Below are 15,524 nucleotides of genomic sequence, written 5' to 3' on the forward strand. Positions count from 1 at the left end.
TTGCAAATTTTATGTATGCAGTGTGTAGATGTAGTGAGCCCAGTTGTAGTTCATGGTGTTTTTTCTTTTGGGTTTACTGCAAGGTGGACTACCAATCTTCAAGTAATGTCCAATGTCTAAAAATGAATACACTAGTAAATGATACACAGAAGCTCACTTATCTTATGCCTACAGTTTGTATGAAGAATCCATCCTCCTCCTCTTTAGAATAAAGAGTGTAACAGTGATGCATTTATTGAAGTTACAATTCTGTTTACTAAGTCTCTCTCCCAATGGAAAGACTTCTAATGCTATTAGTCATTCCCAACTACCAGTACTTCACAGAACAGAGAAATAGCACTCTGTTTCAGATGTTGTCATGTGTACAGTAATAACAAATACCGAGTGTTCTAATTTCAGGCAGAGGCGGATTGTGAGCACTGGACAAAATATACGTCCATTCTACCAAACAACTTGGTATAGCATGCTTCCTGGACAAGTGTGTTCAGGAATACTTCAGAAGCAGGCCCAGCCACCTGTAGACTGAAAATGATGCTCACTGATGGATTCTTTTGCTCTCATAAAGAGTGAATTAAAGCAATGTTGAGACATCAGGATTGAAAGATGGATGCTTGTAGTCAGGACCCATCTAGAAAAGCTTATCTCTGGACTAATCTTAGCGTGTGTGTCACGATGGTACATGGGTCCATTGACATTCACCTTTAGTTACTTCAATTAGGTTCCTCTCAAAAGCTCAAGAAGGCATGTTTCTGCCAATGTGTATATGTTGTTGTTGTTGTTGTTGTTGTTGTTGTTGTGGTCTTCAGTCCTGAGACTGGTTTTATGCAGCTCTCCATGCTACTCTAACCTGTGCAAGCTTCTTCATCTCCCAGTACCTACTGCAACCTACATCCTTCTGAATCTGCTTGGTGTATTCATCTCTTGCATTTCTTGGTCTCCCTCTACGATTTTTACCCTCCACGCTGCGTTCCAATACTACATTGGTGATCCCTTGATGCCTCAGAACATGTCCTACCAACCGATCCTTTCTTCTAGTCAAGTTGTGCCACAAACTCCTCTTCTCCCCAATTCTATTCAATACCTCCTCATTAGTTACGTGATCTATCCATCTAATCTTATTATATTCTTCTTGAAGTCTGAGGGCATTTTGCCTGTCTCATACATCTTGCTCACCAAATGGTAGAGTTTTGTCAGGACTGGCTCTCCCAAGGCTGTCAGTAGTTCTAATGGAATGTTGTCTACTCCGGGGGGCCTTCTTTCGACTCAGGTCTTTCAGTGCTCTGTCAAACTCTTCACGCAGTATCACATCTCCTATTTCATCTTCATCTACATCCTCTTCCATTTCCATACTATTGTCCTCAAGTACATCGCCCTTGTATAGACCCTCTATATACTCTTTCCACCTTTCTGCTTTCCCTTCTTTGCTTAGAACTGGGTTTCCATCGGAGCTCTTAATTTTCATACAAGTGGTCCTCTTTTCTCCAAAGGTCTCTCTAATTTTCCTGTAGGCAGTATCTATCTTACCCCTAGTGAGATATGTCTCTACATCCTTACATTTATCCTCTAGCCATCCCTGCTTAGCCATTTTGCACTTCCTGTCGATCTCATTTTTGAGACGTTTGTATTCCTTTTTGCCTGCTTCATTTACTGCATTTTTATAGTTTCTCCTTTCATCAATTAAATTCAATATTTTTCTGTTACCCAAGGATTTCTACTAGCCCCCGTCTTTTTACCTACTTGATCCTTTGCTGCCTTCACAACTTCATCCCTCAAAGCTACCCATTCTTCTTCTACTGTATTTCTTTCCCCCATCCTGTCAATTGTTCCCTTATGATCTCTCTCCCTGAAACTCTGTACAACCTCTGGTTCTTTCAGCTTATCCAGGTCCCATCTCCTTAAATTCCCACCTTTTCGCAATTTATTCAGTTTTAATCTACAGTTCATAACCAAAAGATTGTGCTCAGAGTCCACATCTACCCCTGGAAATGTCTTACAATTAAAAACCTGATTCCTAAACCTCTGTCTTACCATTATATAATCTATCTGAAATCTGTCAGTATCTCCAGGCTTCTTCCATGTATACAACCTCCTTTTATGATTCTTGAACCAAGTGTTAGCTATGATTAAGTTGTGCTCTGTGCAAAATTCTACCAGGTGGCTTCCTCTTTCGTTTCTTACCCCCAGTCCATATTCACCTACTATGTTTCCTTCTCTCCCTTTTCCTACTACCAAATTCCAGTCACTCATGACTATTAAATTTTCATCTCCCTTCGCTATCTGAATAGTTTCTTTTATTTTGTCATACATTTCTTCAATTTTTTCTGCAGAGCTTGTTGGCATATAAACTTGTGCTACTGTAGCAGGCCTGGGCTTCGTGTCTATCTTGGCCACAATAATGCGTTCACTATGCTGTTTGTAGTAGCTTACCCGCATTCCTCTTTTTTTTTTATTCATTATTAAACCTACTTCTGCATTACCCCTGTTTGATTTTGAGTTTATAACCCTGTAGTCACCTGACCAGAAGTCTTGTTCCTCCTGCCACCGAACTTCAGTAATTCCCACTATATCTAACTTTAACCTATCCATTTCCCTTTTTTAATTTTCTAACCTACCTGCCCGAATAAGGGACCTGACATTCGATGCTCATATGAGATTTAAAAAAAAAGAAAAAGAAAATTCCCTGGATTTCCCAGTAAAATCCACACTTTTCTCTGGGTGAAAATATGCATTGTCCTGAGTGAAAATGCAGTTTTTCCAAGGTGAAAATACACTTTCTCCGTGTTAAGTGACCAAACGAAACAATGTTACATAATCTCACCAGCGAATGACAGCAGATATTCAGAGCATAGGAACATTATTGTTAAGTGGTGTGACCCAATAAACAGGAAAAGTTAACGGTAATTAATGACGTGACTTACCAAACAAAAGCGCTGGCAGTTCGATAGACACACAAACAAACACCAACATACACACAAAATTCGACCTTTCGCAAATGGCGGTTGCTTCGTCAGGAAAGAGGGAAGGAGAGGGAAAGATTAAAGGATGTGGGTTTTAAGGGAGAGGGTAAATAGTCATACAAATCCCGGGAGCGGAAAGACTTACCTTAGGGGGAAAAAAGGATGGGTATACACACGCGAGCGCTCGCGCGCACGCACGCACGCGCGCACGCACACAGAGGTCCACCCGCACATACACAGACACAAGCAGACATTTGTAAAGACAAAGAGTTTGGGCAGATATGTCGGTCGAGGCGGAAGTACAGAGGCAAAGAAGTTGTTGAAAGACAGGTGAGGTATGAGCGGCGGCAACTTGAAATTAGCGGAGGTTGGGGCCTGGTGGATATCGAGAAGAGAGGATATATTGAAAGGGCAAGTTCCCATCTCCGGAGTTCTGACAGGTTGGTGTTAGTGGGAAGTATCCAGATAACTCCGACAGTGTAACACTGTGCCAAGATGTGCTGGCCGTGCACCAGGGCATGTTTAGCTACAGGGTGATCCTCATTACCAACAAACACTGTCTGCCTGTGTCCATTCATGCGAATGGATAGTTTGTTGCTGGTCATTCCCACATAGACAGCGTCACAGTGTAGGCAGGTCAGTTGGTAAATCACGTGGGTGCTTTCACACGTGGCTCTGCGTTTGTTCGTGTACACCTTCCGGGTTACAGGAATGGAGTAGGTGGTGGTGGGAGGGTGCATAGGACAAATTTTACACTGGGGGCGGTTACAAGGGTAGGAGCCATAGGGTAGGGAAGGTGGTTTGGCGATTTCATAGGGCTGAACCAAGAGGTTATGAAGGTTAGGTGGACGGCGGAAAGACACTCTTGGTGGAGTGGGGAGGATTTCATGAAGGATGGATCTCATTTCAGGGCAGGTTTTGAGTAAGTCGTACCCCTGCTGGAGAGCCACATTCAGAGTCTGATCCAGTCCCGGAAAGTATTCTGTCAGAAGTGGGGCACTTTTGTGGTGGTACTGTGGGAGGTTCTGGATTTGAGGGGATGAGGAAGTAGCTCTGGTTATTTGCTTCTGTACCAGGTCGGGAGGGTAGTTGCGGGATGCGAAAGCTGTTTTCAGGTTTGTTGGTGTAATGGTTCAAGGATTCCGGACTGGAGCAGATTCGTTTGCCACGAAGACCTAGGCTGTAGGGAAGGGACCGTTTGATGTGGAATGGGTGGCAGCTGCCATAATGGAGGTACTGTTGCTTGTTGGTGGGTTTGATGTGGACGGACGTGTGAAGCTGCCCATTGGACAGATGGAGGTCAACGTCAAGGAAAGTGGCATGGGTTTTGGAGTAGGACCAGATGAATCTGATGGAACCAAAGGAGTTGAGGTTGGAGAGGAAATTCTGGAGTTCTTCTTCACTGTGAGTCCAGGTCATGAATATGTCATCAATAAATCTATACCAAACTTTGGGTTGGCAGGTCTGGGTAACCAAGAAGGCTTTCTCTAAGTGACCCATGAATAGGTTGGCGTACGAGGAGGCCATCCTGGTACCCATGGGTGTTCCCTTTAATTGTTGGTATGTCTGGCCTTCAAAAGGGAAGAAGTTGTGGGTCAGGATGAAGCTGGCTAAGGTAAGAGGTTTTAGGTAGGGTGGCAAGTGATCAGCGTGAAAGGAAGTGCTCCATTGCAGCGAGGCCCTGGACGTGCGGGATATTTGTGTGTAAGGAAGTGGCATCAATGGTAACAAGGATGGTTTTCAGGGGTAACAGATTGGGTAAGGATTCCAGGCGTTCGAGAAAGTGGTTGGTGTCTTTGATGAAGGATGGGAGACTGCATGTAATGGGTTGAAGGTGTTGATCTACGTAGGCAGAGATACGTTCTGTGGGGGCTTGGTAAACAGCTACAATGGGGTGGCCGGGATGATTGGGTTTGTGAATTTTAGGAAGAAGGTAGAAGGTCGGGATACGGGGTGTCGGTGGGGTCAGGAGGTTGATGGAGTCAGGTGAAAGGTTTTGTAGGGGGCCTAAGGTTCTGAGGATTCCTTGAAGCTCCGCCTGGACATCAGGAATGGGATTACCTTGGCAAACTTTGTATGTGGTGTTGTCTGAAAGCTGACGCAGTCCCTCAGCCACATACTCACGACGATCAAGTACCACGGTCGTGGAACCCTTGTCAGCCAGAAGAATGAGGATGGATCGGTCAACCTTCAGATCGCATATAGCTTGGGCTTCAGCAGTGGTGATGTTGGGTGTAAGATTAAGGTTTTTTAAGAAGGATTGAGAGGCAATGCTGGAAGTCAGAAACTCCTGGAAGGTTTGGAGAGGGTGATTTTGAGGAAGAGGAGGTAGGTCCCGATGTGATGGAGGACGGAACTGTTCCAGGCAGGGTTCAATTTGGATAGTGTCTAGCGGAGTTGGATCATTAGGAGTAGGATTAGGATCATTTCTCTTCGTGGCAAAGTGATATTTCCAGCAGAGAGTACGAGTGTAGGACAGTAAATCTTTGACAAGGGCTGTTTGGTTGTATCTGGGAGTGGGGATGAAGGTGAGGCCTTTGGATAGGACAGAGGTTTCGGATTGGGAGAGAGGTTTGGAGCAAAGGTTAACTACTGAAGTAGGGTTTTGTGGTTCCAGATTTTTGAGGTTTTGGAGGGAGTGGAGCTGGAAGTGGGAGATTGAGTAGATGGGAGAGACTGGGTTTGTGTGCAATGAGGAGGAGGTTGAGGTTTGGTGGAAAGGTTGTGAAGGGTGAGTGAGTTGCCTTTCCGGAGGTGGGAAACCTGGAGATTGGATAGTTTTTTGAGGTGGAGGGTGGCATGCTGTTCTAATTTGCGGTTGGCCTGTAGGAGGATGCTCTGAACAGCCGGTGTGGATGTGGGAGAGGAAAGATTGAGGACTTTTATTAAGGATAGGAGTTGACGGGTGTGTTCATTGGCTGAGTTGATGTGTAGGCGAAGGATTAGGTGGGTGAGGGCAATGGATTGTTCAGTTTGGAACTGGTATAGGGACTGATGGAAAGAAGGGTTGCAGCCAGAGATGGGAACTTTGAGTGTGAGGCCTTTGGGGGTAATACCAAAAGTCAGACAAGCCTGAGAAAATAAAATATGAGAGCGTAATCTGGCTAGGGCGAAGGCCCGCGATTGGAATGTCTCCTTACCCTCTCCCTTAAAACCCACATCCTTTCATCTTTCCCTCTCCTTCCCTCTTTCCTGACGAAGCAACCGCCAGTTGCGAAAGCTCGAATTTTGTGTGTATGTTTGTGTGTCTATCGACCTGCCAGCACTTTTGTTTTGTAAGTCCCATCATCTTTGTTTTTAGATATTTTTTCCCACGTGGAATGTTTCCCTCTATTATATATATATATATATATATATAAAACAGAAAGAAACTTCCACATGGGAAAAATATATTAAAAACAAAGATTCCAAGACTTACCAAGCGGGAAAGCGCCGGTAGATAGGCACAATGAATAAAACACACAAACACACACACAGAATTTCGAGCTTTCGCAACCGGCGGGAAGAGGAAAGAGGGAAGGAAAAGGAAAGATGAAAGGATGTGGGTTTTAAGGGAGAGGGTAAGGAGTCATTCCAATCCCGGGAGCGGAAAGACTTACCTTAGGGGGAAAAAAGGATAGGTATATACTCACGCGCACACGCACACGCAAGCAGACATATTTCACGAGCTATGTTGATCCTGTGCTGAACTTAGGTTGGTGAACAACAATGGGCATTGAGGCATTGTTGTCCAACACTGAAGGTAGCATGCTGAGAAAGTTGAAAGGCCACCGCAGAGGGGCTAAGAGTGGTCAGTCCAGCAAGATGTGGACGACAGTCTTATGTGAGCCACAGTTACTCTGAGGTGGGTCCTAACGGCGTAGGAGGTAGCCACGTGTTAGCCACGTATAGCCAATGTGGAGCTGGCAGAGAACCACAGAATCCCTGTGAGAGGCCTGCATGGAGGTCTTCCACACATTCGTTGTCTCCTTAAGGGCACACAGCTTGCTGTGTGTACTGAGATTATGCCACTTTGTCTCCCAAAGTTGAACAACCTTGCGGCATAACAATGTTCGCAGGTCAGTTACAGGGATGCTGATCACCAGAAGTGGTTTCCGTGTAGCCTGTTTGGCCAGCCTGTCAGCCAGTTCATTTCCTGGGAGTCTGACATGACCTGGGGTCCACACAAACACCATGGAGAGACTGGACTGTTCCAGGGCCTGAATGGTCGCTGCCAAAGGATGGCGGAGGTACCATTAATCGATAGCTTACAGGCGGCTGAAGGAATCATTACAGAGAAGAAACGACTCGCCAGGCCACGAGCGGATGCACTTAAGAGCACGAGAAATGGCCACCAGCTCTGCAACGAGAACACTGCAGCCATCTGGCAAGGAATGCTGTTCAATATGAGCTAACATGAACGTACATGAATGTAACGTGACCATCAGCCATCGAGCTGTCAGTGTAAACCACTTCATGGTCCTGGTACATCTCAAGAATCGAGAGGAAGTGACAACTGAGATATGTGGGATTAACTGAGTCCTTAGGACCATGTGAAAGGTCCAGACAAAGCTTCGGCCTAGGTGTACACCATGGAGATGTACATGAATCGACCTCGAGTGTAGGTGGTGAAGGCAAGGGCTCCACTTCAGACAGAACAGATTGGACACGAACCGCAGTCTTAAGCCCTGACCTGGGCCTCCAATGTGGGAGATGAACTGCTGTGGATAGGAAAAGGAGAGAGTAATTCGGATACTCAGGAGAACTATGAATGTGTGTGCAACGTAACTGGCAAGCAGTTGTGCACGTCAGATCTGCAATGGAGGGACTCCGGCCTCCACCAGGATGATGATTACCAGACTCATCCTAAAAGCTCCTGTTGCCAGTCAAATGCCACAGGGGTGCACTGTAAACACAACACTGAGGTTGCCGCCGAACCATAAACCAGACTCCCATAGTCAAGGCGGGATTAAGCAAGAGCTCTGTAGAGCTGCACCCCAGTTGGTGTTCCTCAAGCAGCAGAAGGCATTGAGGTGCTGCCAGCACTTCTGCTGACGAAGCCACATCAATCAGGTGTCAAGAACCAGTCCTAAGAATCAATGTGTCTCCACTGCAGTGAGGGGATCATCATAAAGGTAAAGTTCTGTTTACGGATGAATGGTACCACGGCGACAGAAGTGCATGACACACAACTTCACAGCTGAAAACTGGATGATGATGATAATGATGAGTTGTGTTGAGGGGGCACTCAACAACACCGTCATCAGTGCCCTGACGAAAAGTCAACATGAAGTCTCACATACAGGACACACGTAGCCACAATATGCTGAACTGAAAGCGGCACACCACAAACTTCACAGAAAGGTGGACCCTCCCCCTGTAGGAGGAAGCCACATGTGAAAGGGCTATGCCTGACGCGCAGTATGGTAAGCAAAACCTCCTTCCAGCAGCGAGGCTGACACGAAGTCCGCCAAACTTTTGTGGTCGGTTTGAGCGACCGCTGTTTGTTGTCTGACACCAGCAACCATTCAGTCTCCCACTGACATGATGTGTGTGTCAGAAAATGAGATAATGGCATGCAACGGGATGGGACATTGATGGACAGCACCATCCCAACACGCTTCCTTGGCAGCTTTATCAGCCACGTCGTTACCCTGAATCTCAACCTGGCCAGGTACCCAGAAAAATATCACCTTGTTGCCACGCGCATTGGAGCTACTGTAAGCAGTCATGGACGAGCCGAATCAGCGGGTCTACCAGATAGATTTGGTGAAGCGCTTGCAGTGCACTAAGAGAGTCGGAACAGACAAGAAAACTCTTAGAGTGATGCCTATGAATCCTCTCCAGTGTCATTAAAATGCCATACAATTCCGCATCATAATTTGTAAATTGTTCTGGAAGACGCACTTTAAAAACCCTATCAGAGGAAACCACAAAACAACCGAGAGCATTCCCCTGCTGGGATCGATCTGTATAAATAACGATAAAACTATGGTGCCTACTTAAAATGGAAGAAAACAAAAGTTGTAGAAACCATATCTGGAGTACAATTTTTCAGGTACTGTGTCAAGCTTAAAACCACTTTGGGCCTCCGAAGATGGCAAGGAGGCAGAGCCTTCCATCCCCGGGTGTGTATTTTCATGCCTGAGAGATCCAGATCCTTGAGGCAGTCTGTAGCACGCATGCCAAATGGTTGGGTCGCTTGAGGACGATTCCTGAACAGTCGTTCGAAGGTGGGTTGGATCACTGCACTAAATACGAATGACTGGGGTGACGCTGAGATTTTCAGCACCTGTTGAGCCAAAAGGATATGCCGCCAAATCCAGAGTGGTGGTTCACCAGCCTCTGCACACAGACTCTGAACTGGGCTGGTCCGAAAGTCTCCAGGCGATATCTGAATGCCCGCATGGTGGACAGCATCTAACATCCAGAGGTAGGATGGACGGGCTGATCCAGAGACCACGCTGCCATAGTCTAAGCGTGATAGAACACATGCCCTATAAAACTGAAGGAGGCAGGACCTGTCAAGCACCCTATGTCTTTCCGCCAAGGAATTTCAAAATGTTCAACAACTGGAAGCCCTTTGTTCGTAGGTCTTTCAGGTGTGCGAGCAATTTTAATTTCGAGTTAAATAATAAACCCAAAAAGTGCACTGTGTCTTGAAAAAGTAAAATAAGTTCCCCCATTGTAAGCCCTGGTTTGTTAAAACTCTGATGAGTACGATTACAATTGCCATACACAGTCTTCTCATGCGAGAACTGAAAACCAGTTGTCTGGGCCCATGTTTACAGCCTCCTAATGGTCAGCTGTAGCTGCCTCGTCATCATCGTAAGGTCAGAGGAAGAGTAGAAGATTGCAAAGTCATCCACAAACAAAGAACGTTTGACAGAGCTCCTGACTGCAGAAGAAATGCCACTGATAGCAATGGCAAACAATGTGACACAGAGGACACGTGCCCCAGGGCATTCTCCTAAACACAGCAATCAGACATGGCATCACCAATGCGATAACGAAAATGCCTGTCCTCAAGAAAGGATTGGATCAAAAGTGGCAAGTGTCCACATAGTTCCCATTCATGAAATTGGCGAAGGATATTTTACCTCCAAGTAGTGTCATATGCTTTTTCGAGGTCAAAAAACACACCAACTAAATGGTTTCGGAGCAAGAAGGACTCATGTATCGCCGACTAAAGTAGAATTAAGTTGTCAAGAGTGGAATGGTAGCACCTAAAACCACACTGGGAGTGGCTCAGGTAACATCAGGACTCAAGCAGCCAGATGAGGCAGTGGTTGACCATGCATTCAAGAGTCTTACACATACAACTAGTAAGGGGCGCTGCGGTCCTTACCTGGTTTCCAGAATGGAATTAAGATTGCCTCCTTCCAAGTTGTGGGGTACTGTCCATCAAACCAAATCTGACTGAACAAGAGAGGAGCTGACCTTTCACTTCAGGGCACAGATGACAAAACCTGGTATAACGGATCTCATCAGGTCCTGGAGCAGTGTGTCTGGCTGCAGATAAAGCTGATTCCAGTTACCTCATGGAGAATGGAAGGTTGTAGACTTCATTGCATGAGAAAAAATTGAGCTGCTTCATCTCTGCAGTCCAATGGAATACCTGAACAGCAGGAGCTTGTCTGGATAACTTAGTAACAGTAAAGAAGTGTTCAGTTAAAACGTGAGCCATCTCTTCTGGTATGTCCACCAAGACCCCATTATTCGATAAGGGTAAGGGGATGTGGACTACCCTTGCCTGAAACCCGTTTTATTGATTCCCAACGTGAGCAGCGGAAGTGGATCGATTAATGGAAGTCATGAATTCCCTCCAGGAAGTGCTCTTCCGTTCTTTGATCACTCGCCTTGCATGTGCTCTCGCAGTCCTGAAGACATGAAAATTGTCTGTAGTTGGACACCGTTTGAAGTTCCGAAGAGCTGTCCACCTGGCCCAGATTTCCAATTGACAGTCATCATTACACAAAGGTACAGGCCATTGTCCAAGGTGGTTACTACAACTGGTGATGGACTCTGTGGCTGCCCTTTGGATCTCATGAGTGATATGGGCCACTGCCTCTTGTGCACAATCCTTTTGCTCAAAAATAGCCTGTCGACTGTACTGAAACCAATTTGCCCTTTGTATCATCCACCTGTGTGGTCTCCTACTGGTCTCTGTCCCAGGCGGCAAATGAATCCACATTGGGAAAGGGTCACTAGAATGTAAATCTGGAACCACTTCCCACTGAACTGAATCTGCAAAAGCAAAGATCAATAGCTGAAAGACCCTGTAGCTGTGGAAAAGTGAGTCATCTGACTGGCATCTGAAGTCAGATATTCTCAGAAGGGACGAGTCGCTCGATCAGCTGACCCCAGGAGCAAGTAGTAGCCGAGCCCCACAGCACACTGAAGTCCCCCACAAGAAGGAATGGGCACGGGAGTGCCTGGAAGAGGCCTGCCAGTGTGCAGTGTGTCCGCATCCAAAGCCATCATTGTTTGGGGTGTGTGGGGGGGGGGGGGGGGGTGTGGGAGGAAGACAGGTACGAAGTGGTATCTGTTATCAAGAAAAGTAGCCACTCAACCTTTAGCCCTGCCTCCAGTAGTATTGTCTTTCCTGTATATGTGGTAGGTGTGTCTGTGACTAAGATGCGTTTCTCGTAAGCAGATGCAGAAAGGTTTATCACGGACCAGCAGCTGCAATTCTTCCAAATGTGAGTGATATCCATTCTAATTCCACTGCAACACAGAAGTCCCTATGGAAGCCATTGGTTAGTGATGGTGGTTCTTTCCCTTCTCCCTCTGAGGCAGTGATTTACCGGGGAAGTCAGGGGGAATGTTACCGGTTCCGCGTTCTCTAGTTCCTGCGATTGGGAGTCCGTATCTTCAAGAGCATAGTCGCCATTAAAAAGGGAGAGTGCTCGTCGATCCGAAGGCTTACCTACCGCCTTCTTGGACTTGTAATTACTTTTAGAAGGACGTTTTTCTTTACTGACCGGAGGAGGAGGCTGCCGGGGTTGCTGGGATGGCTTATCTTAGGTTGCTTCTGAAGTTTGGGGAGTGGTATGTGGCTTAGGTGGTAAGGCTACTGCTGACAGCTTCCGAGCGACACTAGTTGCAAGTGGAGCATTTCCCCAACAGGTACAGCGACAAGTGCCGTGTGCTCGTACTTGAATCTGTGGTCTGAGTTTGTGTGAAAGCATTACACTTAACTATTGGTGTTTTAAGGGCTGATGCAAAAGAAGTTGCAAAACCGGTGGTTGCATGGCTTTGTAAGCCTTTTTAGCTTCACCATAGTGTATGCATATCTGTGCTTTCAACTCCTGAATTTTCTTTTCCTCATTGTAAACCCCACACTTTCTGCTCAGCACTGGGTGATACCCAGAGCAGTTAACACATTTCAGAGGAAGTGTACAACATAATGTAATCGACTGTCGGAGATTCAGTTTATCTGAAGCGAAAAGTACGATGCCCACAGTAAAGAGTAAGGTAATTTATTACATTGCCAGAAAATGTGTTTAATTTATTTAATTGTGAATATGTTCTTTTATGATAAATAATGGACTTGTTTAAGATATTAGGAGTTTATAAGGACAGTAGACCAAAGAATCTAGGAAGCAGGAATGTCTGCAACTTCTGGGCACATGTTGGCTTGCCCGCCACTTTGTCAGTATTGGAGGAAGATGGACATGCTTTTGTGACAAGTGTAGTATAATGGATTTAGATCATCAATGTTGATAGTGAAAATGGTGAAAGTACGAATAGATATAATTTTTACCTGAAAGTATTTCAGATCCGGTGGAGTCTATTTCAAACAGAACACCACCCAGGCAATGCTTTATATTGGAAAGATTATTTTGCACACAAAACTACGAAAACCCCCTAGACAAACGAGATCTGCAGTGTATAATCTTTCAGCAGCAACTAAAAAATAATTCTTGCTGAAATTGTGCTGGAACTGGTCGTATTATTCCCATTCAAAAACACGTGGTGAGAGTGTTGTCCTACCACAATATACTGCGTATGATTCCACAAACAATTTTTCAGTTATCTAAGAAACAAGAAAGATAACAACCAGTACAATAAGAAGTCCCTGACTCATAAGTGGAGCCTCCACAATTGACACCCACAGTCTTCCGGTTACATCCTGTAGTAGTATGGCCAAATCTTTGACATTTATGGCATCACATGGGGGTTAGAAACAAAAAGGCGAAGCTTAAGGCGGATATAGCTGTCAAGGATATGTTTCGGTAAAACGGGAGTACTAAACATTAGAATAAACGTTGCCGATTTTTCCAATTAGCCACTAACTCTCCTCATATAATTCTGCACCTCCATGACGCCAACATTCTTCCACTCTTCACGCAACATTCTTCCACTCTTCACGCAACCTCCATTATATCGGAGCAGGTAACCATTCCCTTACTATAGTTAAGGGTGTTATGGAATTCAGCCTTGAGTGGGTAGTCACCTAAGGCCTTACATCCCAGAAACTTCGCTATTTGGGTGAAATTAGCAGTTTCAACCAAAAGTGTTGCATTACGTAATCATCTGACACTTTTCAGAGACCCAGCAATACCTGCCAATGCCTTGTTAATATAGAATGGGGACATCTTCTCAAAGCTTCCCCCGTTTTGCTTGATTACAATGAAAGTGCTATGGCACACTAATGCCCTGTTACTATTACTCGGAGACTTCTTTACGGGAGGACTGACTAACCTAGCTCTATTTGAGGAGTGGGTGTAAGTGTTGCCTGACGGTACACCCATCCTGTCAGGAGTAGCAGTTTCATGAGAGAGTTCTATAAGGATCACACAAGACGCTAGGGAAATAAGCATCGACCCAGGCAGAGCCCTGCATGCCTCAGCAAGCCCGATCCAACTGGGGTGCGGCAGGTGCCCCAGAGGTTGCTCGCTAAAGACTGTTTCACCTCAACCTCACCTTGAGGTTGAGGTTTTTTTTTAATATGAGGTGAGTACCTTCCTCGCAGACCAGGCGATGAAGCCAAGACCCCCATTCTCCGAAACACACAACATTCCACCGCTGCACCACACGGTGGTCCTTGAAGTATAACCACAGCTTACAGTGACACAGGACTGGTGACACTTACCAGTCCCCAGCTCAGGAACCCCAGGGTCGCCACGCCCGTACTCAGAAAATGAATGCTGAGCTCCTGAGGGGTGAAAACTGGAAGCTGTGGGCTACAGCCCATGACTGCGCCTTGTGTATGGCTCCCTGTAGGCACCACTCGGCAACACCAGTACTGGAGGAGCAGTATGAAATGCAGAAGTTGCCTGCATACAGAGAAGATGAGACCGACGCCCCCCAGCTGCTGCTACACTGTTAATGGTCACTAATAATAGAGATATACTCAATACAGAGTCCTGTGGTGCCCCATTCTCCTGGATATAGGGGGAATATGGGAGACAGGAAGTACAGAGCTACAGAAAATTTTGTATAAAAATCGGGAGCGGGCCCCGGAGACCCCACTCATATAATGTGGCAAGGATATGTCATAAGCTTTTCGTGAATCAAAAATGATAGCAACCAGGAGTGGGTGTCTGGAAAAGGTTGTTCAGATTGCAGATTTGAGAGAAACTAGATTATTAGAGGTAGAGCAACCCTGGCGGAAACCGCTCTGGCATGGAGCCAGTAGGCCACGTGACTCCAGGACCCAACACAGCCGACGACTTACGATACAGTCTACCAGCTTACAAAGAACGCTGTTGAGGCTGATAGCTATCCACATCAAGAGGAGAAGATGTCACTTGTAGTCAGATGAGAGATGTTCAATCATCTGGCTGTGGATGTGATCAAGCCCCGGAGCTGTGTCGGGGCAATGTGCAAGGGCACTGAGGAGCTCCCACTCAGTAAACGGGGCATTATAGGATTCACTGCAGATTTTAGTGAATGAGAGGACGTTCCCTTCCAGCCGCCGTTTGAGTGTGTGAAAGGCTGGGGGGGTAATTCTCCAATGCAGAAGCTCGAGCAAAGTGCTTGGCAATCGCGTTTGCATTGGTACATAGCTCGCCATTTATGGTAACACCGGAGACAGCTGTTGGGGCCTGGTACCCGAAAAGACGTTTGATCTTTGCCCAGACTTGGGAAGGTGACGTGTGGTGCCCAATGGTGTAGACGTCTCTCCCCCAACACTTCTTCTTCCATTGTTTGATAAGGTAGCAAACACAGGCATGGAGCTGTTTAAAGGCTATGAAGTGCTCCAGGAAAGGGTGCCGCTTATGCCATTGTAGAGCTTGCTGATGCTCCTTAACTGCTTCAGCGACTTCCGGCGACCACCAAAGGACTGCCTTAGGCCTCGGGCACCCTAAAGAGCGAGCGTCGCGTTTTCTGCCACAGAAACAATTGTGCTAGTCACCTGCTCAACCATCACATCGATGTTACCGTGTGGGGAAGATTCAGCGGTGATAGCAGTGGTGAAAGTTCCCAGTCCGCCTTGTTCAAAGCCCATCTCGGCAGGCGTCCATGTGCCTGACACTGGGGCAGTGACAAGAAGATGGGGAAGTGGTCACTACCACACAGGTCGTCATGTGCTCTCCAGGGGATAGATGGAAGAAGTCTTGGGCTGAAAACTGATAAATC

General features: G+C 46.3%; 1 protein-coding gene across 4 annotated transcripts in view; it reads right to left on the minus strand.

Annotated features, from left to right (window-relative positions):
- LOC126285024 (vacuole membrane protein 1-like) overlaps positions 1-15,524 on the minus strand; it is an 83,043-nt gene that overhangs the window by 58,725 nt on the left and 8,794 nt on the right. The window lies entirely within an intron of this gene.

This window comes from Schistocerca gregaria, chromosome 8 (assembly GCF_023897955.1).
Source record: "Schistocerca gregaria isolate iqSchGreg1 chromosome 8, iqSchGreg1.2, whole genome shotgun sequence".
Classification (NCBI taxonomy): Eukaryota; Metazoa; Arthropoda; class Insecta; order Orthoptera; family Acrididae; genus Schistocerca; species Schistocerca gregaria.